At 38.2% G+C, this 23,882-nt stretch overlaps 1 pseudogene; it reads left to right on the top strand.

Annotated features, from left to right (window-relative positions):
- The first annotated feature begins 11,517 nt into the window (after positions 1–11,517).
- On the top strand, positions 11,518–13,667 carry LOC119530502 (annotated as a pseudogene).
- The last annotated feature ends 10,215 nt before the right edge of the window (positions 13,668–23,882 follow it).

Genomic DNA, 23,882 nt, shown 5'->3' with positions numbered 1-23,882 from the left:
GACAACGTGGTGCATTCCACTAATGGGGGATCATGAGTGCTCTAGGAGTTGAGATGAGGTCATCTTCAGCTGTGGATTTCAAGAAAGACTCAAAGGGTTAGAAGTGAGATATAGAGGCCCAGAGTGAGGAAAATATGCGGCATACATAAGTAACAGCAAGTTAAAATTGTTCAGTTACAACGTATGGAGCTAAAAAGACAGTCAAGGATAGAAAGCAGTCTGGGGTCAGGTCACGGAGTACCTTTGATGAAATCTAATGCAAATAAAACTTCGGCAGGTCTACAGTAAAAGCAGCCTTTGGCTCAGTGATCATATGTGCTTATGTTTTCTCCTTTCTAAGAGTTCATCTAATAATATTAAAGGATTATAGCAAATACAGAGACCAGAAAGGAGACTATCAGCAGATGAATATTTTCAATGAAGTTCTGGAAAATCAAAAGCAAATTAAAGTGTGGACTGATGTAGTAGAAAGGAGGAAAATAGGTGATTTGTGTGCAATGGGGACTTCCGCCACAAAATGAATGGGTACCTAGAGAAAACCAAGACTGCCTGTGTGGGTGCTGGTTTCTCGGGTGTGAAATGAACAGTGGGGAGAGGTTCAAAAGATAATTGCTGCGGAACTGCATAGTGGTTAAAAACACAGTTTTTATAGCCAGGACACATGGAATTGAATCCAAGTTCTGTCTCTTACTCACTGCATGGCGTTGGACATGTTATTTAACCTTCTCTGTGAGAAGGAGTGAGGATCTGTACAAAGCCCACGTCAGAGGACACGGAGAAAGGGAGTGAGAACTTCAGCCTGGACTCTCACGAGGTGGCTCAAATGCAATAACATGTGAAAAAGATTGGAAAGGAATGCTCCAGAAAAATTAAGATTCATTCAAATACCCCAGGGGCCTGGCTGCTGAGACTGCACTGGGATTAAAAACAAAACACCATCTTTATTATTCTTTGAGCAACTTGAGGGCAAGGAATTAATTTTATTTAAATCTTTGCCTTTAAACCAAGCTTTTGAAAAGCCTCTGTTAGTATCAATTGATCTCATTATAATTCACATTCCTGGAGTTTACAGTTTTATCTCAATAGTAAAGAGAATAACAGACATGAGAGGTAAGAGCATACAGAGAAGGGCCTGACTTACAAATTAACTCAAGAGTACTTGTCTCCCCAAGGACATGGCAGATCCTGCTGCGGGTGCTGGGTCAGAAATCTCCAAGGAACTACCTGAAGCCCACATCCACACGACGTGGGGGTTAAAACAAAATGATTTAGCGTCACAAAATCTAATACTCTCCCTCCCCCTCACACATACCTAATACTGTGACTGCTTTATCTGAGCAGTTGGGGGAAAAGAATGTCTAAGGGTTCATCTCGCCCATCCTAGAGGACAGGGTCTACAGGGTGCCTTCCCCCAACAAACACTAGGAAGTCTGTCATGAATCTGTTTTGCTCAGCAGGAGCATTTGAATAAATGTATATTAAGACCTCCTAAAGTAACTGCTTTGAGTGTATAAATTTTAGGGTATTTCAGAAGCCTTCAGACATTAACCTGAAATCACATCATGCTGCAGCCTGTTAGATTTAATGATAACGAATGATGTCTGTTGCATATTTAAAAAATTACAAACAAGTATTTCTGCAAGAGCTCATTGTGTGTGTGTGTGTATGCTTAATATGCCGAGATGTTTGCAGAGCTTAACTTTAGTGGTGGGATTATAGCTATATTTTTTCTTTTCACTTTTTTCTTGTTTCTAATTTTTTTATAATAAGCATGTATTAAATTACAATAAAAGTCATTAACTTTATTAAAGCTGAAAAAGAAGCATGATAACGAGCTGCTTAAACACGTTTCACTAATGGGCAGACTTACATTAGTGTAGGTGGGGGTCTTAGTTATAATTGACAAAAACGGTCATCCAAATCTATGAGTTTTTTGACTCTGTTGCATATCTCACATGTTCCACCAAATGTTTAATTGTGGTTTATAGAGATCTGTGACTGTCAGGTCAAATTAGAATCAAGAATTTCAATCTTGCAGTGGGTATCCAAAAACTTCTTCAGGACAGATGGATTTGGGAATAGAAAATAGAACTTGAGATGATAAACATATGTTGAGTGGCTCCTATTTTTTTCATTTTGACTCTAAACTTATCTGCCAAAAGTCATTCTTAGAAGTGATCTCATGCTCCTTTCAATCATTTTGCAATGAAGAAAATTACAATTTCTCAAATTTCCCTCTTTCCAAGTTTTATGACTAGAGTTCAACCTGAGTTCATATTATCAGTTGATGAACATCACTCAACAAAGCTTATTAACTAAGATTGTGGTGTTATTTTGGGTCTCTTCCAAATGGTTTTGCCAAATGCTATCAGTGCGCTATATATTGGGAGAATATATTATTTTAGCTTCTAGTTAAGTTACTCAGAGGTTGTCCTTGACCCTTCTCAAGGCTCTTCTCTGTTGCGGCTGGTGTTATTTCTAATAAGATGTGCTCTGAGGAAAGCTAATAAGGTAATTTTTAGACCCTTTTTCAACTGAAGTTGAGGAATGATCTCAGATATTGCCAGCCATGTGAAAATTACTTCTACTCTCAGCTGAAAGATTATCTTTAAATCAAAAGTAATCAGTTTAATGTAACCCTTACTTAACCCAAGTCAATTAAATTCTTTCTAGGCCTACTAAAGCATAAAAGTGCTAAATATTTTAATTCCCTCAGATCAAAGTACCTCCATGTCTGAGTATTTTAAAATTAAGAAAAGGAATCATTAAAAAGTGACCAGCATAACTTATTTCCACAAAAAAAAAAGAAGAGATGAGATTTCCTATAATACAGCATAGACCCACAGCTTGTCTCCCTGACTCTTAACTTATTTGTACACTCCATCTGTCAGGGAGTGGAATGATTTTTCTAAACCGTAAACTAGACTGTGTACTTCTCTTGCTGAAAATATCCAATGGGTTTCCCATTTCACTAGAGTAAAATCCTAGCTCCTCCCCATGCTCTAATGACCCTGTTTACATGTCCAACCTATCTTCTTCTCACCCCCTTCAATTCTATTCTTATTAAAAGGTACCAGCCCCATTGACCTTTTTTTGAAAACTCAAACACACTAAGCTGCTCCTGTCTAAGGGACTTTGTTGCAAATTTTCTCTTTTTTTGTCTCATGTCTTTGCTTGGTTCTATCCTTTATATCATTCTGGTCTTACACCTTCAAAGAAGATCTTATTTGTCTGTTTTGTTTACTACTGAATCCCCAAAGCCCAGAGCAGTAACTGAAATACAGGAGAACTCAATAAAATTATGTTGCATGAAATAGATCCCTTCTGCTTAGCCTGGATAAAGCAGCTTTCCTCTTCTGCCCCCAACAAATTCTCTCATTGCTTTCCTTTATTTTCTTCATAGCACTTCGTTCCTAAGGCTATACTCTTTATTTGTGTAATTAGTTATGAACAAGTCTCAACTTAGTAGGGTAAAAAGCATGAAATATTTTGTTTATTTATGCTATGCAGAATCAACCTTTTCTATTCCATAGAGACATCTTGGTGAGTGTCCAGTTTTTTAGAGCAGCCACAACAAAGTAACTCAACCTGGATGGCTTTAAACAACAGAAATTTGTTTCACTTTTCTGGGGACTAGAAGTCCAAAATCAATAAGTCTTCAGTGCCAGGCTCCCTCAGAAACCCATGGGGAGAACCCTTCCTTGCCTCTGCTAGGTTCTGGCAGTTTCCAGCAGTCCTTGGGGTCCCTTGATTTATAGACGCATCCCTCCAATCTCTGCTGCTGTCTTCTCATGACCTTCTTTCTTGTTTGTCTCTTCTCCTCCTTCCTAACAGGGAGATACTACATTTCCTAGTCCCTTTCTGATATTAAATATATTCTAATTTCAAAATGCTAATCTATTAGATTGAAAGCTCTGTGCCAACATTCTTCCTTCTTCTAGGCTTTAGCTCCTCTGAGATTGGAAGCAGAGGGAAAAAAATGCTGTCTGGCCAAGGTTGTAGTCTTCTGCATGATAATTGTAGTCGCTGATCTGTCTCACACAGACTGGCCACCAATGGACATTTGGAGTCAGAAGTTCAAAGGCTAGATCTCAGAAGGCATCTAGGGAATCTCAGAGGGCCCTGCCATGACATGGGAATTCAACTCCAGCTCTGCCTTTTCCATTCTTGCTCAACTCTTGTCACCATATTCTTATCTGGAGGCTCTTATGGTTGTTGTTCCCTTGCTTAGCAGGTAGCCTTTTGGGTGAGATACCAGCAAAATAACTCTTTGGCTATTTCCATTTCATCCTTTGGCAATTCTGGCATCCTTACAAGCCAAATGAGACAGGAAAGTTAATGTTGTTTATATGTCCCCACAATTAAAAAAAAGAAAGAACACCTAAAGAAAGAATGACAATTAAATGCAATACATGACCCTGGATGGGATCTCACAAGGGAGAAGAAAAGGCTCAAAGGGACATGTGCCAGTTTGAATATATTGTGTCCCCCAAAAGCCATTATCTTTGATGTAATTTTGTGTGGGCAGACGTTATCAGTGTTGATTAGATTGTAATTCTTTGAGTGTTTCTTTGGAATGTGCACCACCCAGCTGTGGGTGATGACTCTGATTGGATAATTTCCATGGAAGTGTTGTTCCACCCATTTGGGGTGGGTCTAAGTTGAGTCACTGGAGCCATATAAATGAGCTGACGGACAAAGGGAACTCAGTGCAGTTGTGAGTGATGTTTTGAAGAGGAGCTACAGCCAAGAGGGACGCTTTGAAGAAAGCACAGGAGCTGCAGATGAGAGGCAATTTGAAGACGGCCGTTGGAAGCAGACTCTTACTCCAGAGAAGCTAAGAGAGGACAAATACCTCAAGTGCAACTAAGAGTGACATTTTTGAGGAACTGCAGCCTAGAGAGGAGCATCCTGGAAGAAAGCGATTTTGAAACCAGAACTCTGGAGCAGACGCCAGCCACGTGCCTTCCCAGCTAACAGGTTTCCCGGACACCACTGGCCATCCTCTAGTGATGGTACCTGATTGCTGATGTGTTACCTTGGACACTTTATAGCCTTAAGACTGTAACTGTGTAACCAAATAAACCCCCTTTTATAAAAGCCAGTCTGTCTCTGGTGTTTTGCATTCTGGCAGCATTAACAAACTAGAACAGGACATTACTGGGATATATGAAAAAAGTTGGAATATGGACTATAAGCCTTGTATCAATATTACATTTCTTGAACTTGATAACTGCACTTAAGGTAGTTACAAAAGTGAATATCCTTGTTCTTAGGAAATGTACTTGGCAGTACTTGTAGGTCATGTTGCATATGACCTACACTCAAGTGTTCAGAAAATGGATTGATAAATAGAAAAGAGATAGATTATTAGATAGATAGACAGATGATAGATGATATGGCAAACGTGACAAAATATTAAAATTGGTGGATCTGAGTCTGGGAGGTGTGCTGGTTTGTATATATTATGTCCTCCAGAAAAAACCATATTCTTTAATGCAGTCTTGTGGGGGCAGATGTATTAGTGTTGACTAGGTTGGAAACTTCTTATTGAGTGCTTCCATGGATATGTGACCCACCCAACTGTGAGTGACACCTTTGGTTAGGGTGTGATCTTTTGATTGAATGTTTCCTTGGAAATGTGTCCCCGCCCATTCAGGGTGGGTCTTGACTAGTTCACTGGAGTCCTATAAAAAGAGCTCACAAACAAAGAAACCTCAGAGCAACTGAGAGTGATATTTTGAAGAAGAGCTGCAGCTAAGAGAGGACAAAATGCCCCAAGAGCAACATTTTGGAGTACACAATTTTGAAACACAACCTGGGAGCAAGTGGACGCCAGCAACATGCCTTCCGAGCTAACGGAGGTTTTCTGGATGCCAATGGCCATCCTCCAGTGAAGGTATCCTATTGTTGATGCCTTACCTTGGACACTTTATGGCCTTAAGACTGTAACTTTGTAACCAAATAAACTCCCTTTACAAAAGCCAATCCATCTCTGGTGTTTTGCAAAATGGCAGCATTAGCAAACCAGAACAGAGGGGTAGGGGTATGTTGGAGTTCTCTGTAGGGGGTTTGTATTATTTTTCTAGTTGTCCTGTAAGTTTGAAGGGAGTTCAGAATAAAAAGTTAAAACAAATTTCAATGATATATTTTTGGAGCGTGAAAAACAGTAACAAATAACATTTCTAAAAGACTTACTATATGCCAGAAACTATGCATTTTACAAAAAGCATTATAACAACCTTATAATAACCCTATGAGGAATATTATGCTCATTTTACAGATGAACAAAGAGAGACTAAGTAACTTGTTAAGAGCCAGAATTCAAACGTAGGCAACCTGACTCCACAGCTTACATGGATAACCACTATGCTATACTGTCCTTCTGACACGATTTATTATAAAGTTTATAGGAACAGTGGTTCTCAACTGGGGATGGTTTTGCCCCCCAGGGACATTTGACAATTTTTGAGACATTCTTGGTTATCAAAACTGGTGGGGAAGAGTACTATGGGCATCAAGTGGGTGGTGGCCAGGGATGCAGCTACATTTGTGCTATTTTTGAATGTATTAGGTCCCCCAAAACACCATTATCTTTGATGCAGTCTTGTGTGGGCAGATGTATTAGTGTTGATTAGATTGTAATTCTTTGAGTGTTTCCATGGAGATGCGCCCCACCCAGCTGTAGGTGATAACTCTGATTGGATAATTTCCATGGAGGTGTGGCCCTGCCCATTCAGCGTGGGCCTTGATTAGTTTACTAGATCACTATATAAGCTCAGACAGAAGGAGTGAGCTTGCTACAGCCAAGAGGGACACTTTGAAGAATGCACAGGAGCTGAGAGAGGAGCTGCAGCTTACAGAGACATTTGGAGACAGCCTTTGAAAGCACTGTTTTGCTCCTGAGAAGCTAAGAGAGGACCAATGCCCCAAGAGCAACTGAGAGCGACATTTTTGAGGAACTGCAGCCTAGAGAGGAACGTCCTGGGAGAAAGCCATTTTGAAACCAGAACTTAGTAGCAAATGCCAGCCACGTGCCTTCCCAGCTAACAGAGGTTTTCCAGACACCATTGGCCATTCTCCAGAGAAGGTACCTGATAGTTCATGCCTTACCTTGGACACTTTATAGCCTTAAAACTGTAACTGTGTAAGCAAATAAACTCCCTTTTATAAAAACCAATCCATCTCTGGTGTTTTGCATTCTGACAGCATTAGAAAACCAGAACAACATCCTATAATGCATACGACAGCCCCGAAACAAAGAATTATCCAGCCCCCGAAGTCAAAATACCAAAGTGGAAAAATCCTGATCCAGGAGAATAAATGTGCTCTAATAGCCAGGAAATTTCTGAAAATGAAGCATAATGAATGGGAACTTTTCCAGCTGGGTACTAGAACATAATACAAAGCTACATTAATTAAAAGAATATTGTATAGGTAAAGAAGATTGATATTTAAATAAATATGGAGTGGAATGTAATAGACAATTCAGATATGAGCACAAATACACATAATAATTTAGTACATAAGGAAAGAGGCTTTTCAAAACAGTGAAAAAGACAGATGGTTCAATATATTCAGAAAGCTTGTTAGATAGAAAGGAAAAATTGTACCTCTACATTTAATAGGATCTCTACATAACTCGTTTTTTATAATGTGACACTTTCAGGTGGATAAAGATTAACATGCAAAATAAAATCAGAAAAGTATTAAAAGAAAATATGAGTTGATTCTTTTATTATCTTCAATTAAAGACTCCCATCTGCAGTACACAGAAAATTATAAATAAATAAGCAAAACTACTTTTATTGGGGGAAGAATAGGGATGGAGGATGTGGCTGATACCTAGCACTGAGGTTTTAATGCCCATATAACTTTCACCTGCAAAAGGTCTGAAATTGAAACTGCACAAAGTTGGAACTGTTGAAAGAATGTAACAAGTAAAAGTTACATGCTGTTTAAAAGAACCTTTCAAACATAAGGATACAGAGAAGTTGAAAATAAAGAGACAGAAAAAGATGTACCAGGAAAATACTAACTGAAATAAAGCTGGTGACTTCTGGAATGCTGGACTTGTTCTCTCACTTGATGTGGGTGATGGTTACATACCTGTCTACATAAGAAAAAAATTCATCAACCTCTGCCCTTAAGATTAGTGTCCTTTATGCTCTTCACAGTATATGTATTATATTTCAGTAAGAATGTGAAAGAGGTTGCAAAAATATACAAAGCTGCTGTGCTTATATTAATATCAGGCAAAATATACCTATGGATAAAGCATTTTTAGAGGAAAAGAAAACAACTACATGACAATAAAAAACTCTCTAGGAAGTATTAACAATTCAAAACTTGGATGAATTTAATAAACAGCCTACAAAAATATAAAGCAATGAATAGGGAAAACTTTAAAACATTTCATACATGATTTAAAAATACTAAAAGTGAATTAAATACAGAATCAAGAAGTTAGATAAAACAATAGAATAATCAAAAAAAAAAATAGAAGGAAAGAGATCAGAGCTGAAATGAATAAAATAGGTGAAGTGAGCTGCCTGGATCACACAACAGGAGGCAAGATGGAGCAACAGGGGTTAGAGATTCCCTCCTGCCTGAAACCCACCAGTAAGCAAAGAAACAAAATACATGAAACAACGGTTTCAGGTATTGGACATCAGGCAGTGCAGCACAGTGATTCCCAAGAGAGGAAACGAAGTGAGTGCCAGTGTCCAGCTTACTGCAGGGAGAGGGACTTCCCAGGCACCTGCGCAGGGCCTCCCTGAGTTGAGGAGACAGAGCTGAGTCCAGGGAAACCCAAGGCAGCTCAAGTTTGCAGAGCAGAAGACTTGAGCAAGAAAGAGTGGCACAGAGAGCCCTGGAAATTTTCAGAAGGTCTGTCTGAAATCTGCAGCTGAGTAATGGTAAGAACACACCTGTATGTTTCAAATTCTAACATCATAATGACCATTAAATCGGGTCTTAATTTTCTCATTTAGAAAATAAGGGAGGTGATTTTAAGTGTGATTTAGCACTAAAATGCTATGACCTTTCTGCAAACTACCTCTTTAAATGGATCCCTTTTTGTTCTTTTTTGGGAGCATATACAAGAATGTCCTTTTGCCCCTAACTCAGGCAAAAGAAAAGAAAACACAGCCTGCCCTAAGATGCCTTTCAGGTAGTAATGCAATTCTTCTACCTTCTATTAGTTGTTTTGGATAACATCAAACACTTCCAATTATGAGACAAGAATAAGCCTCGGCAGAGCATTAGCAAAGCTTGTTTCTCCTGAAATCAAAGGTATTTAAATGGAAAAAGAATATATAAAGACAAGGGCATGGTAAATGCAGATACCATTATTAATAACTGAATAACTTCTTTTCACACTGTTTTTCACTCAATACAATATGCCCTGAAGTCTCAATGCAGACCTTGTTCTAAGTAACACATTTCAGAAGTGTAAGAAAATGCTGGAAAAAGGGAGACATATTAGATGATAAGATGATAGATAACTGTTTGAAACTGTTATGGACCCCAGAAGAGCCATGATCATTTAACCCAATCTTGTTGGGTGGAGACTTTTGATTGAGTGTTTCCATGTAGATGTGACCCATCCAACTGTGGGCAAGACCTTTGATTAGATTATTTCCATGGAGGTGTGGCCCTGCCCATTTAGGGTGGATCTTGATTAGTTCACTGGTTTACTTAAGAGAGCTTAAGAGTTGACATAGATGCTGAAACTTGGAGACACTTGGAGATGCAGATAGAAGAACATTTGGAGATGCAAAGCTAAGAGATGAAGCCCAGAGTTTGCCCCAGAGAAGCTAAGAAAGGACCCCACCAGATGCTTAGAAAGAAACACCCTGGGAGAAAGAAGCAAGGATGCATAGGAGCTGAGAGAGAGGAGCAAAGACAGAAGCCCAGAGACATTTTGGAGAAAGCTTTTTTGAAACACAACCAGGGAGCAAAGGACCAACAGACACCAGCCACGTGCCTTCCCAGCTGACAGAGGTGTTCCGGATGCCACTGGCCTGCCTTCAGTGAAGTTATCCTCTTGATGCCTTAGTTTGGACACATTTATGGCCTTAGGACTATAAATTTGAAAAAACTAATAAATCACCTTTATAAAAGCCAATCCATTTCTGGTATTTTGCATAATGGCAGCATTAGCAAACCAGAACAGATACTAATCCATTTTGTCTCCAATTAATTTCATCACTGTCATTGGTGAGGGGTGTGAGAATCTCAAGTATACATGAGAAAATGGGTGAACCACAATTCAGAGCTTTACTTGATTTTCCCAACCCTGATTTTCATCCTGAATCAGGAGTGAGTCTATTCAAAGAGGAAAAAAAGAAAAGTTGCACATTTCAGTACAGTATTTTTTTTTTTAAATTCATTTTTATTGAGATATATTCACATACCATGCAGTCATACAAAACAAAGTGTACATTCAATTGTTTACAATACCATTATATCATTGTGCATTCATCACCAAAATTAATTTTTGACATTTTCATTACCATACACACAAAAACAATAAGAATAAAAATTAAAGTGAAAAAGAACAATTAAAGTAAAAAAGAACACTGAGTGCCTTTTTTTTTTTCTTCCCCCGTTTTTCTACTCATCCATCCATAAACTAGACAAAGGGGAGTGTGGTCCATATGGCTTTCCCAATCCAATTGTCACCCCTCATAAGCTACATTTTTAGACAATCGTCTTCAAGATTCAAGGGTTCTGGGTTGTAGTTTGATAGTTTCAGGTATTTACTGCTAGCTATTCCAATTCATTAGAACCTAAAAAGGGTTGTCTAAAGTGTGCATAAGAGTGCCCACCAGAGTAACCTCTCAGCTCCATCTGAACTCTCTCTGCCACTGAAGCTTATTTCATTTCCATTCACATCCCCCTTTTGGTCAAGAAGATGTTCTCCATCCCACAATGCTGGTCTAGATTCCTCCCCGGGAGTCTCTGCTATTCTTTTTCTTTGCATGAAGTCTCAGTGACTGCAGCCCTTTGACCGTGCACTCACTTGTTGGTTGGCTGTCTCCCCCATCAGAAGGGCAGAGACCTCTCTACTCATTGACCATTGAGCACAACACCTACCTAGAGGTAGATGCTTTAAAAAGTTTTGATTAAATAAATAAACTCAAAGAACTCCCCAAAGTACAGTATTTTTATAGACTAAAATGAGAAAATTTTCTGGTTATTAGAGGGATCTGTTTAGTAAACTGACTTATTATATTCACTATTACATTTTTATATATAAAATATCACCCCTGAGTGAAGGGATGTAAAACAAATATATAAGCTCATGGAATTTGCATTTTCCTGCCCACACTGACATTATTGTTATATCTGAGCATTTTTGGAGCAGTGTTACAAATAAGAGTGGGATTTTTCTTCTAGAATATGTAGAGTAAAATCTGCTTTAGAGGCCTGCTTCTTATGAGGAAAGGTCCTATGACATTTTGCAGCTTGAACAGAGTGGGAGTGGGGCAGAGAGACTGATTGCAAGAAGAGATGGGGCTCTTTAACCAAAGTTCTGTGATAAAGGAGGAAGAAGTTGTTCTCTCCCCAGCATTGAGAGATCCCGCTTCTATTTCCGAGACTTCGCCACTGTCACCTCTCAAGCCTGAGCCTGCTCTGATCAAAGATACAACTCACTCTGAGGTTTTAGCTGCATCTCTTTTGCCTGGAGCCCATCTTTAGCAAAGAAAACCTCTCCCAGGCTGATGTATCACAGAAATGTGTGTTTTCTGCATATGAAGCTGATTTTTGTAGACGCTCATGGCTTTAATCCCATCTCATAACAAAACACATTATAACAGATCTCTTAAAATTTGGCTTTCCTCTGAAGAGTCAGTTATATCACCCATTTGCCCAGTTTTGTTTGAAGCAAGCCGCCACCAGCCCCTTCCCACCCACCCCCAATTTAAACAAGGCCCCAATTTTGACTTTGCTTCAATTGTCCATCTTTCTCTGTCCATTGAAACACCCAGTTTCATTCTTTGTTCAGTGCAGTGATTTTCTTCTGCACCGGCTTCCTGAGCTTAACTAAGTCAGACCATCCTTTACACTGTATTTCAATTTCCTGTTTCATTTGTTGGTCTACCCAACTTGCTAACTTTGAATTCAGGGACTGATTCGCCTTTTCACCATTTCATCCACAGTACACTGTACAGTCGCCAGCAGGGAGTAGACTTTTATAAATATACGAGGTTTAGCGCCCCAAATCCAATCTAGGCAAGGCACAACCCTGTCCAGACAGCAGCCATGGCAGTTAACTAAGCAGCTCTTAGTTAGTCACTTTATCTCTTATTAAGTCTCAGTTTCCCTATCTGGGGAAAAAAAAAAAAAAACCACAGGAATAGGATTTCCCTCAAAGAACTATTTGGGTGCGGCTTTTTGTTTGGAGCAGCAGCCGGGGGCAGGGCAGAGTGGCGAGTCCGGAGTCCCCGCCATCGCCCCGCCAGGCGTCCGACCTGAGGCTGCCCCCCGCCCTTTAGGCAGATGACACGAAGATCAAGGATGCCAAGAAGCCCTCTTTTCCGTGGTTTGGCATGGACACTAGAGGAACTCTAGTAAAGCTTTCATATTTTGAACCTATTGATATCACAGCAGAGGAAGAACAAGAAGTCGGGAGCTTTAAAAGTATCCAGAAATATCTGACTCCTCATGTGGTATATGGATCCAGTGGCATTCAAGATGTACACATTAAACTGAAGGATTTGGCCATAGAGGGAACTTGCACTTCATCAGATTTCCAACCCGGACCTGCGTACTATTATCCAAATGGGTAGAGATAAAAAAAATTTCTCAACATTACACATGGTGCTATGTGCTACAGGAAGTGGTGCTTATAGGTTTGAAAAAGATTTTGGTACAATTGGAAACCTCTGCCTGCCCAAACTGGTTGAACATGACTGTCTTGTGAAGAGTTTGCTGTATACAGATTCTGTATGTTTCAATGGGCAAGCAGAGTGCTATTATTTTGCTAATGCCAAACTGAGAGATCCCAAAAGATGTCTTTTAACCTGGATGATCCCTATCTACTCCCAGCAGTGAATATTGATTCAGGATCCAGTATTTTAGCAGTCTGTTCCAAAGACAAATATAAACAAGTGACTGGGATAAGCCTTAGCGAGATACCTTCCTGGGTTTATGCAGTTTATTGACTGGCTGTGAAAGTTTTGAAGAGGCTCTTGAAATAACATCCAAAGGTGACAGCACCCAAGCTGACAAGCTGGTCTGTGATATTTACGGAGGAGATTATGAAGGATTGGGTCTGCCAGGTTGGGATGTAGCATCTTGTTTTGGTAATATGATTTATAAGAAGAATCTGTTGGTAAAGAAGATCTAGAAAGAGCTACTTTAGTTACGGTTACCAGTAGTAACATTGGTTCTGTGGCACAAATGTGTACTGTTAATGAGGAAATAGAGTTGTCTTTGTTGGAAATTTTTACACATCAGTATTCTCAATGAAACTTTTGGCATATGTGCTGGATTATTGGTCAAAAGGTCAACTGAAAGCATTGTTTCTAGAACATGAGAGATACTTTGGAGCAGTGGGTGCACTTCTTGGACTGCCAAATTTCAGCCAAAGCATCAGATTTCTCTCTGCCAATAAATGTCATCCAAGAGGAACTGAAAACCAGAGGCATTATTTCTGAGTTTGCCACTGGGGACCAAAAAATAAGAGTAGCACTATTCCTGTTGATTTTTAAATGTCAAAATGGTCTGAACTATCAAAGCTAAAGGCTTTATTCTATTATGAAAAACAACAACAAAATCACATTTATTCTGAAAAGGATGTTATGAAAATCTGAAAGATGAGTTGTTTTGAAACTTTATGGGACTCAGGCAGTATTGCAAAATTATAAAAGAATCAGTGTTTTGTACATTCTGGTAATAAAAGCATTACAATTCCTCAATTTGTTATAAAAAAAAATTCATTGTGAGAATTCAATGAAATGAGTATGAGCACCAGCTCTAGAGTTTGCACAAACTCAATAAAAATTAAAAGAAATGAAGTCATGACAAACTGCTTCAGATTGCCTCAAAGAATACATAGCCACTTCTAGATTTGCTAAGGTTCATCCAGATACATTCCCAGAGGTCTAAACCAGATCAGATGAAGGAAAGATTTGGATTTATTGAACAATGAACACATATTGAGTACCTGCTTACTCTATGCCAGGCTCTGTGCTGGATACAGGATTTCTATAGCATATTAGCATACGCAATATACATTTCTGTGATGGGAACTATCAGATTTAGAGTGTGTTCTAGTTTGCTAATGCTGCCAGAATGCAAAACACCAGGAATGTATTGGCTTTTATAAAAGGGGGTTTATTTGGTTACACAATTACAGTCTTAAGGCCATAAAGTGTCTTAGGTAACACATCCTTCACTGGAGGATGGCCAACGGTGTCCAGAAAACCTCTGTTAGCTGGGAAGGCACGTGGCTGGCATCTGCTCCAAAGTTCTGGTTTCAAAATGGCTTTCTTCCAGGACGTTCCTCTCTAGGATGCAGTTCCTCAAAAATGTCACTCTTAGTTGCACTTGGGGTATTTGTCCTCTCTTAGCTTCTCTGGAGCAAGAGTCTGCTTTCAACAGCTGTCTTCAAACTCTCATCTGCAGCTCCTGTGCTTTCTTCAAAGTGTCCCTCTTGGCTGTACCTCCTCTTCAAAACATCACTCAGAGCTGCACTGAGTTCCTTCTGTTTGTCAGCCCATTTATATGGCTCCAGTGATTTAACTCAGACCCACCCTGAATGGGTGGGCCAACATCTCCATAGAAATTATCCAATCAGAGTCATCACCCACAGTTGCGTGGGGCACATGTCCACAGAAACGCTCAAAGAATTACAATCTAATCAACACTGATAACGTCTGCCCACTCAAAAGTACATCAAAGATAATGGCGTTTGGGGGAACACAATACATTCAAACTGGCACAGTGTTTATTGAAAGCTTAAAAATAGAATTAAACAAGCACACTAGAGGGCAGTGTCTGCTGGTAATTGCTAGTCTTTTAAGGCACTGGAGTTGGAAATCACATTCTGAGAATGGAATCATTCTCTTTGATGGTTATTAACCCCAACCACAATGACCAGACCCCCTAAACACATCTCAGCAGTAGAGCTCAATGGCTTTCAAATTTTTTGCTGGTTGCTCAAATACCCAGAGGAGGGGTGTTATGGAAAAATGTGATGGGATTTGAAACAGCCCTTATCATGCTATCAGCAACATCACCAAAAATAGTGGCTTTCTATTAAACATCTTCCCAGGTATCAGACCCTGAGCTAGATTTACAGTTTGTGTCATCCCATTCAAATCCCACAAGTCCATATGGTTGGTATTTTCATTCCACAGATGAAAAAAAAAAAAAAAAAAAAAAATCTGGCTCCCAAAGTGACCTGGCCAAATCAAAATCTAAGCAGGGGGCTGAATAAAGTTTCAAACTAAAATCTGTCCAACTCTAAAGCCGATGCTTAATCTACCAAAAACTGGCCCAGGAGAGGCAACCTAAAATCAAGAAAGACTGGCAAATTAGAATTCTGGCTTGCTGGAAAAGACATCTTCTTTCATTTAACTTTAACTAAACACTTACAGCTGGCATATCTGGAATGAGTTCTCTTTGTTCAGCATAGTCATAGACCTGAGTCTCTCTACTATCCCTTTTCATATATTTTTATGCCATTTTGAGTTTTTTTTAGCAACTAAACCCTGGCTGAGATAAATGTTTCTGCAATCCTCTTCAGCATGACCAGTTTCCAAATTAATCTCAAGCTCTGATTAGATTGCATTCTATAAACCTAATTCTTTAAGACTTAGAGTGCCTTAAATTTTCTTTAATGAGACATTCAAATCCTAAGGGGAAGCAAAAATAATTACTTTTAAAGCCTTTTAACTCTCCCCATACTCATGTGCAATTAGATGCCCTGCTATCAAGAATTTGCTAGATAGATGCTCAATAGCTGTCAGCCCATCTTTTGAGCAGGGGAAGTAAAGCCCCACAATGATTAGTTTGAGTGGCAAGCTGTCTCATTTATTTCTGCTGAGTGAAATTTATTCTTTTGCCAGGAATAATAGTAACACAAAAATGAAAAGGCCATGCAAGTGCTAAGTAATTAAGCATAGTAATGGAATTACATCAGGTTGCTGTGTGGGGTCTCAGTTTTAGTATAAATACAGGGAAATGATTTATATTATCTACATTATCATGTCTTTACATAACTATGCCTTCTGCTACCAATTAAAAATAGTGGTTTTCTATTAAGCATCTTCTTTTTTTTCCCCCTGAGATTAAGCTAGTGGGAGGTCAGATGCATTTACTTTAACACGTGTAGTCTGTAAATGAACAGAAATTTTTTTGTCTTCCAGAAATGCATGGATAATATAAAATGCTAAGGTTTCTCTACCTTGTAGATTCACCTTAATTTTTGTTTGATAAGGATTTAAATTGAAAATCAGACTATAAAACTCTATTACCCTACCAATATTCTGAACAGAAATTGTGAAATATTTTGTGATGAGAAGTAAAAATAGAAGAATAAAAGAGCAGTGATTGCACCCTGTCATTATGTCCCTCGTCCCCTTTATGACTTTTAGTACTTTCATGGGTGGTAACATTGAGCTAGAAATGACGTCTTTAAGGAAAGCAGCTCTACAGAGCACACAACCCTTAAAAAGGAAAGAATATCTTGGCATGCAAGTGGCTCCAATTTAAAATAATACTCCCACATTTTTAATTCTAGTGGGTCTCCTTACTCTTCCACCCTCCCACTCATCCCCATTGCCAAAAAGAATAGTACATCAAGAGATGTTATGTATATGTGGGACACTTTTTCTCTTTTAATTTTATTTTGTCTTCTAAATAAAAGGTAGAAAAAAGTAGGTAGAACTCTTTGTATAAATAGACTATGGAATTTGTACACCGCTATGTATTAGAAGTTTCAGGATTTGATTTTTCCAAATTTTAAGTTCAGGAATATATCAACAAGAACTTGCTTGCAAGAATAAACAATAAGGTCCCACTGATGATAGATCAGGTCAAGTGAGAAAAAATATTAGAGGATTACTATGTATGTATTCCCTATCTTAGAGAAATAAAACTGAGACTTGGTCCTTTTTAAAATCATAGAACTTACTGCAGAAATCTCCTTTCTTCCCCTTTTATCTTTCACAGAAAAAGTGCCCTCAACTGCAACAGATTTCTAGTGCCAGGGTCTGGAACTCCGGCAAGCCTGATATTTTCACATTTAGGCACATCATTTTGTCAGATACTCATCACATTGCACTGCCTGCTTCACTTAGCAGAGTTCTGTACAGATAGCAATCTATGAATATTTTTCAGCCAACCTGGGGATCCTCTTAAGTCGTTGTTAACAGGCTGCAGCGAGAAAGACAAAAACATTTTCTGTTATTTTGCTATTATGATGTTGGAAAATCTTATTTTTAAATCAAGAAACTGTATTGCTTATTAATAATAAGTTCTGGAATATCCATAAACTAAAATACATTGCAACCATTTAAAATAATCTTAGAGAAATGTATTTTTTGTAAGAGAAGTTTACTGATATCCTAGGGGGAAAAATGACTTAAATACAACAGAAATAGACTATGCCAGTTAGGGGTTAAGATTAAGTCAGTTTATCCTGATTAGGACAAAACAAAACTGTAAATTAATCCAGTTAACCCTATGCTGCAAGTAGGAAATGCTGCAAGGATGAAACTCAAAATACCTTTCTCAAAATCCATTTACCTTATAATAAAATTTCTCTTTTTTCATAGTAAATACAAGGAGTTCTAACTCAGCAAAAACTAAAAGATAGCTAAGAATCTTAATAGAAAATCACAAAAAGAAGAAAACACATGGAAAAAATGTTCAACCTCATTAGTAACAAAACTTGAAAATTAAAATTACAGATACTGTTTTAACTATCAATTTCTAAAGGCTAAAATATTTTATGATAAAACTTTCCAAATATGAATGTAAACAAAAACTGCTGATGTGAGTTTAAATGAGTTCAAATTTTCTTGAGAGGCATATAGCAATGTCTTGAGACCCACTCGGTCCAGTAATCCCAGTGTTGAAATTTAAGATTATGCACTAAGATGTAGTTACAATAATGTAGTATAAATTAGACTCTACCTGAGAGTCTCCCAAAAGATAAATAAATAAAAGGAAACTTATTGAGTAAGTTCTGGAATATCCATAAAATAAAACACTTGGCAACCATTAAAATTCATCCTAGAGGAATATATTTATTGTAAAAGAAAGATAGTCAAGATTAAAGTAGAAAATTTAGCACAGCTGTTTTATTTGGGCATTTTTGGTATGTCCACTTTGATATGGGGTATATTCATGGCCCTAAGCAAATTCATTTTGTAAAAGAAAAAAATCAGAGTTATATTTGCAACAGAAACTTCACCTCATCACTGGCACGCGCCCCTCCTGGAACTCCAGAGTGGGTGAGGTGACAGGCAGAGGTATGTCTGTGTAATGGAGCAAGGGAGTCTGCCAAGGGGAAGAAAGGTGACAAAGTATAGGAGATCTTAAAATAGCCACAGCATCAGAATAGATATGTGTGCACCCACCCAGTCCATGAAGGAAGAAAAATATCAGGTAGCAAAAGAATGTGAATTTCCCATTACAAATTGCAAGATAAATGGTGAACCAACCTCCCATAATTTCCCACAGGCCAAGAACCTAGAAATAAGAGAAAAAATTGAGAACATATTAATAAGCAAAAGCTCTGTTCACCACTAAGAGATGTCCCCCCCAAAGAAACAAATAGTTGGGGGCATACAACAGTAAGCAGAGTGTGGGAGTCAAAACACCATCATTCATAAAAGAACACCATAAAGACAAATTTGAAAACACAGGAAATGTTTAGTTTTTTTCATAAAGTTATAAAATGTATATATTTCACCCTCATTTTATAGATGAGGACATTGCAACACAGAGAAGTTCGCAGCACTAGTCAGTGAAGAGGTTGGATTCAAACCCAAGAAGCCTGGCGCAGGACCCCTTGCCCTTAACCACTGCACAGACTGTCACTGACCGTACAAGATCACTAGTACTCTTAAGTACAAGCAATACACAATTCCAAAATGTAACCGAACTCTTTCACGATAACAACAACAGCTCTGGAGTACTAGAAATGGCACTTACAAAAAAGTACCAGAGAAAATGATGAAATTTTATTGAATAAATAGAGAGAGTACATACTCATGAGTGCAAATGTGTGCACTATTTGTCTATTTGTTCAATAAAAGTCCATTCATTAAAAATTCTTCTATAAAATCAGTGGAGCTCCTATAAAGATCCAAGCATGATTTTTCATGGAACTAGAGAAACATATTTAAATGTATACGAAAGTGTAAAAAAGGCATTCTTAATAAAAGAACAAAAAGACTGATCCTGCCTTAGAACCTATCAAATGTATTATAAAATGATAGTAATGAAAACAAAGTAGTGCTTCAGGAATAGGAAAAAAGATGAATGGGACAAAAAAAGAGCCCCAAAGCACATTCATGCATATATGGGAACCTGGGATCTAAGAGAATTCACATTTTGAACCAGTGAGGAAAAGTCAATCAATAAAGGGTATCGGGACATATCTTATTCATATGGGAAAAAATTAAATTAGATTATGTATCTCACATCCATATGAACAAAAATTACAGGTAGATTAAAGTCTGGAATGAAAAAGGGAAGAAAAAAGGAAGGAAAGAGAGGGAAAAAGGAGGGAGGGAAGGATAGAAGAGGGTAAGAGAGAGAAAGAAAGGAAGGAAGATAAACTTCAAAGTTATTGGAAGAAAACATAAGAGATTATCTTTACAGTCTTGGAGTGAGGAAAGTGTTTTAAAAACACAAACACACAACACAAAAATTACAAAGGAAAAGAATGACAATTTGACTCCATAAAAGTTTTAAATGTGCACATCAGAAGACTTCATATATAAAATCAAAACACAACCAATGAGCAAAAAGAAAGTAATTGCCTCCCTGAAAGCAAACAGATTATTTGCTAGGATAGTCAACAAAAAAAGTCTAAACCATCAAATGAAAAAGGCAAACAAACAAGAAAAAACGGGCAAAGAAATGAATAGGCAAATCACAGAAGAAATTCAAATGATCCATTGATATATAAAACCGTGCTCAACCCTCAGATTGTGGGAGAAATACAAACTAAAATAACAATGAGATAATGTTTTGCACCCATTGGATTTGCAAAACCCCCAAAAATATGAAAACAGCAAGTGCTAGTAAGATTGTGGGAGATCAGATACCTTCCTGGACAGCTGATGGATGATGAGAGTGTAAACTGAGAAAGTCACTTCAGCAGCATTTATTAGTTGAAAATATTCATTCCCTATGAGCCAAAACTCCAAATCTAAGTATGTACAATAAAAACAGAACAAAACAACACATGGGCATGGGATTTCATATATCAAAAACTTTGTCATAATTTTTCTATGTTTTAAAACTTGCAAAGAGTCCAACCACAGAGGAATGGATAAATAAAATGTGCTACATTTATATGTTGGAGTACTATGAGCAATTAAGAGAAATAAATTAGATTTATATGTATAAATTCACGTATGTAAAATGTATCATCAATTGGACAAAACCTATACTGTAAAGATGCAGGGGTATAAAATATTCCATTAAAATAAAAAGTACATAGGATTTTGGTGAAATCAGAGGCACCTCCTTTCAGCATGAGGATGGAGGCCATATGTTAACATAATCTAAACATAACATAACAAAATCTAAAGTTTTAAGTAATCACCTACTGAGTGTTATGAGTGCCATATTTTCAGGAGATGCGCTACTTTGTATATAACAAGCATGTTTTATTTTTCAAATAGTGATGGGAGGGAGTTTGAGCTCCTACCTTTCCAGCAACCTCAATGTGACTCCTCTACTTCTGAGCAGGTGCCATCTCTTCTGAGAAGCACCATCTTTCTTCTCCCGCTTCCACCCCGGCTCTATCTCTCCCAGATGCTTCATCTTTCCCTCCCCTCTATGAAAAGACCAAAAGTTTAAGAGAAGTAGGGAAGGGGAAATTGACAGGACAATTGGTGATAAGGACATAATTCTTTTCCTGTTCTTCTTCCCATCAAATTCTCAACCATCCTAAGTTCTAGAAGGTCTTATCCAAATCTAATATTTGTTTGCTCTGCCTAGGCAACAGATGCATTTCTAGAAATTGTTTTGGTTAGATTTAGCTTAGAATAATCTTGATCTATCAGATTGTCAGAAGGAAAAAAGAGCTGTGGTCTTATTGCTGACTGAAGTACTAGTTTAAGATGAAATGAAGAATCAATACATCAAGGATTTCTTTTCAGGAGTAAGGATAGGGATTATGTAGAAATTGGAGAATATGTAATCACATTTTGACACAACCTCATGAATCTGGAATCAGTGCATTTAAATAGAGCCTGGTCATCAGCTTCATTTGGAAGTCTGGACTTAACTACCTTATTTGGATGAATTTTAATATTGGGTTTTCACTCTGAAACCACATAGTATTTTAATAACATTTTCACAAAGCACCAAAGCATCAAACCACAAAATTTTACAAAGCAAGGCCTTTTTCTGTGATCAAAAATCCTTGCCTTAGTCTCAACATTTCCTACATTCTCACAAAGAAGTTAAAATTGGAAATGACATGGAATTAATTCAGTACTACTTGAAATCAAGCCCCATTTTATTAGCACTTGAATATTGAGTATGTGGCTAATTGGGAAGATTATGTTGGTGTTTTTGTTATGTGGACCACATAATGAGCTTTGCGTAATGGCCCAATACATTACATTATCCAATGTACTTTATTTACATTTTTCCCATGGTCAAAACTCCACATACATAATTACTCCTATTTACTTAGCTGGCTATGAGGCTGACTGTATTTCATGGGTGGTCCTTACCTCTTTCCCTTCTCTCCCTTTCTGCTTCTATCAAAGTTGAAAAAACTTGTGTTTCCTGGGAGCTTGTGATCGCTTCTTCCTTAAGTTAGAGAACCAAAATAAAATTAAAACTTAGATAACAATCACAATAAAGCCAATGATTAGGAAAGCTTATGAAAATTGAGTGAATATACAAAGTGATTTGAAGGGAGTAATCACTTTCACCCAAAACTAAAAAGAAAACAAAAGTTAAACTAGTAAGTATCTTAATTTAGGTTCCTTCCAGACCCTAAGAAAAGCTTTCAAGGGTAGGTAGTTTATTTTTAGAGTAATAACCTTAGGAAAATACGTAAGTGCAACAGGGAAGGAATAAAAGTACCATACTACTGTGGGCTACTAGTGCTTTATATTTTAGAGAAATCCTGGGAAATGATATAAAATATACACCCACCAATTATCCACTAGAGGGGCAAGGAAGCTGGGGTATTCGTATACCAACTCCCACCATTCATTGTTTGAGGGTTGCTCATGGGGGGAGGGGTTAATTCTCCAGTATTTCCAGCCTAGTGTTGCACAGTCAACGAGGTCTTCTATTCCCTAGGAGGAAGCCCTCAGCAAAAGGATGCAAATACTACCAGTTGTAAGTCACTGACTTACAGAAGCGTAGTGAAGTGGTGAGGCCCAAGGAAAATGAATGGGACCCTGGCAACATTTGCTACAGGCAGGGATTGACTACAGGTGAGATAATGTGATAGGTGGATGGCACAAATTACCCAATTCTTCACCCTGTCCTATATCTATACTCTTTGTTGTGTGGCTTTGCAGTTCTTTACACTATGAAGGAAGAATCCGTTTCCTTGCTCCTTGATTCTAAGTTTGGCTGTATGACCTGCTTTGACCAATGGATGATAGCAGATGCAGGTAGAGTCTTGGAAACAAACAATTAAAAACTTTGCCCTACCACTGTCTCTTCCTGCTCTGACTCTGTCATAAGACATGCCTGGGCCAGCTGAATGAAGGATGAGACAAGGTAGAGCCAAACCACATCATCTCAACCATTCCAAATGAGGTATGAAAATGGAATGGTTAATAACTACACTAACTATCTTGGTTTGATTAAGCTTCCACTTTATCCAGGGAACTATGAAGAGAAGGAGGCTGGCTGAGTTGACATACCAATGATCCTTTGCAGTGGCAACAGAGACCTCAGCCCCTCTGAGAAAAACAAGTCAAAGCTGGCAACAGAGAATGTCCTAACTTTCACCAGATGACCCAGATTTTGCACAAATGTCCTACTCCCGGGGCTTGCTTATTAACGACCATTTGCCCAAAGACATTCTGCCTCCTCACCCCTCCGCTCCCCTGAGCAGCCGTATAAGCCATCCCCAAACTGCAACTGTCTGAGCAGGCCTCTATTTTGAAACTGCTCCACATGCGTGCTGCTTTTGCTCAATAGAACTTCATTCTTGCCTTTTCAGCAAGTCCCCTGTTTATTCCTTTTGACAACAGAGGTCATAAAGAGGTCAGCCAACTTGCAATCAATCTCCAAGCATGTGAGACCAAATTGCTGGCCCATAGACTCAGGCACTAAATAAATTCTTAGTTTTAAGCAACTGAGTTATGTGGTTGTATTGTGACATGACATAACTGGTATTCAGAAGTTGTATGCTGCCACAGCATAACCCAAACATATGTGGAATTGACTTTGGCTTAGGTGGTAGAAAGGGGCTGGAAAAACGGGAAGGAACCTACTAGAGGGACAGAGGATATGGCAAGAAAACTGCTATACGGACTGGAAAAATGGCAACCCATATTATGTAGTGGTGCAGTTTTCACTCGAACTGTCACCTGAGGTAACTTGGAAGATGAAAATTGTACCTTTTGAATTTTTGGACATAATTTTGAGGCAGAATGTTGAAAGTATCCACTGGCTTTTATTAGTTGCATATGATAAGGTACTAC

The sequence above is a fragment of the Choloepus didactylus genome, chromosome 3 (assembly GCF_015220235.1).
Source record: "Choloepus didactylus isolate mChoDid1 chromosome 3, mChoDid1.pri, whole genome shotgun sequence".
Taxonomy (NCBI): domain Eukaryota; kingdom Metazoa; phylum Chordata; class Mammalia; order Pilosa; family Megalonychidae; genus Choloepus; species Choloepus didactylus.
This window is presented reverse-complemented; position numbering and strand designations above follow the sequence as displayed.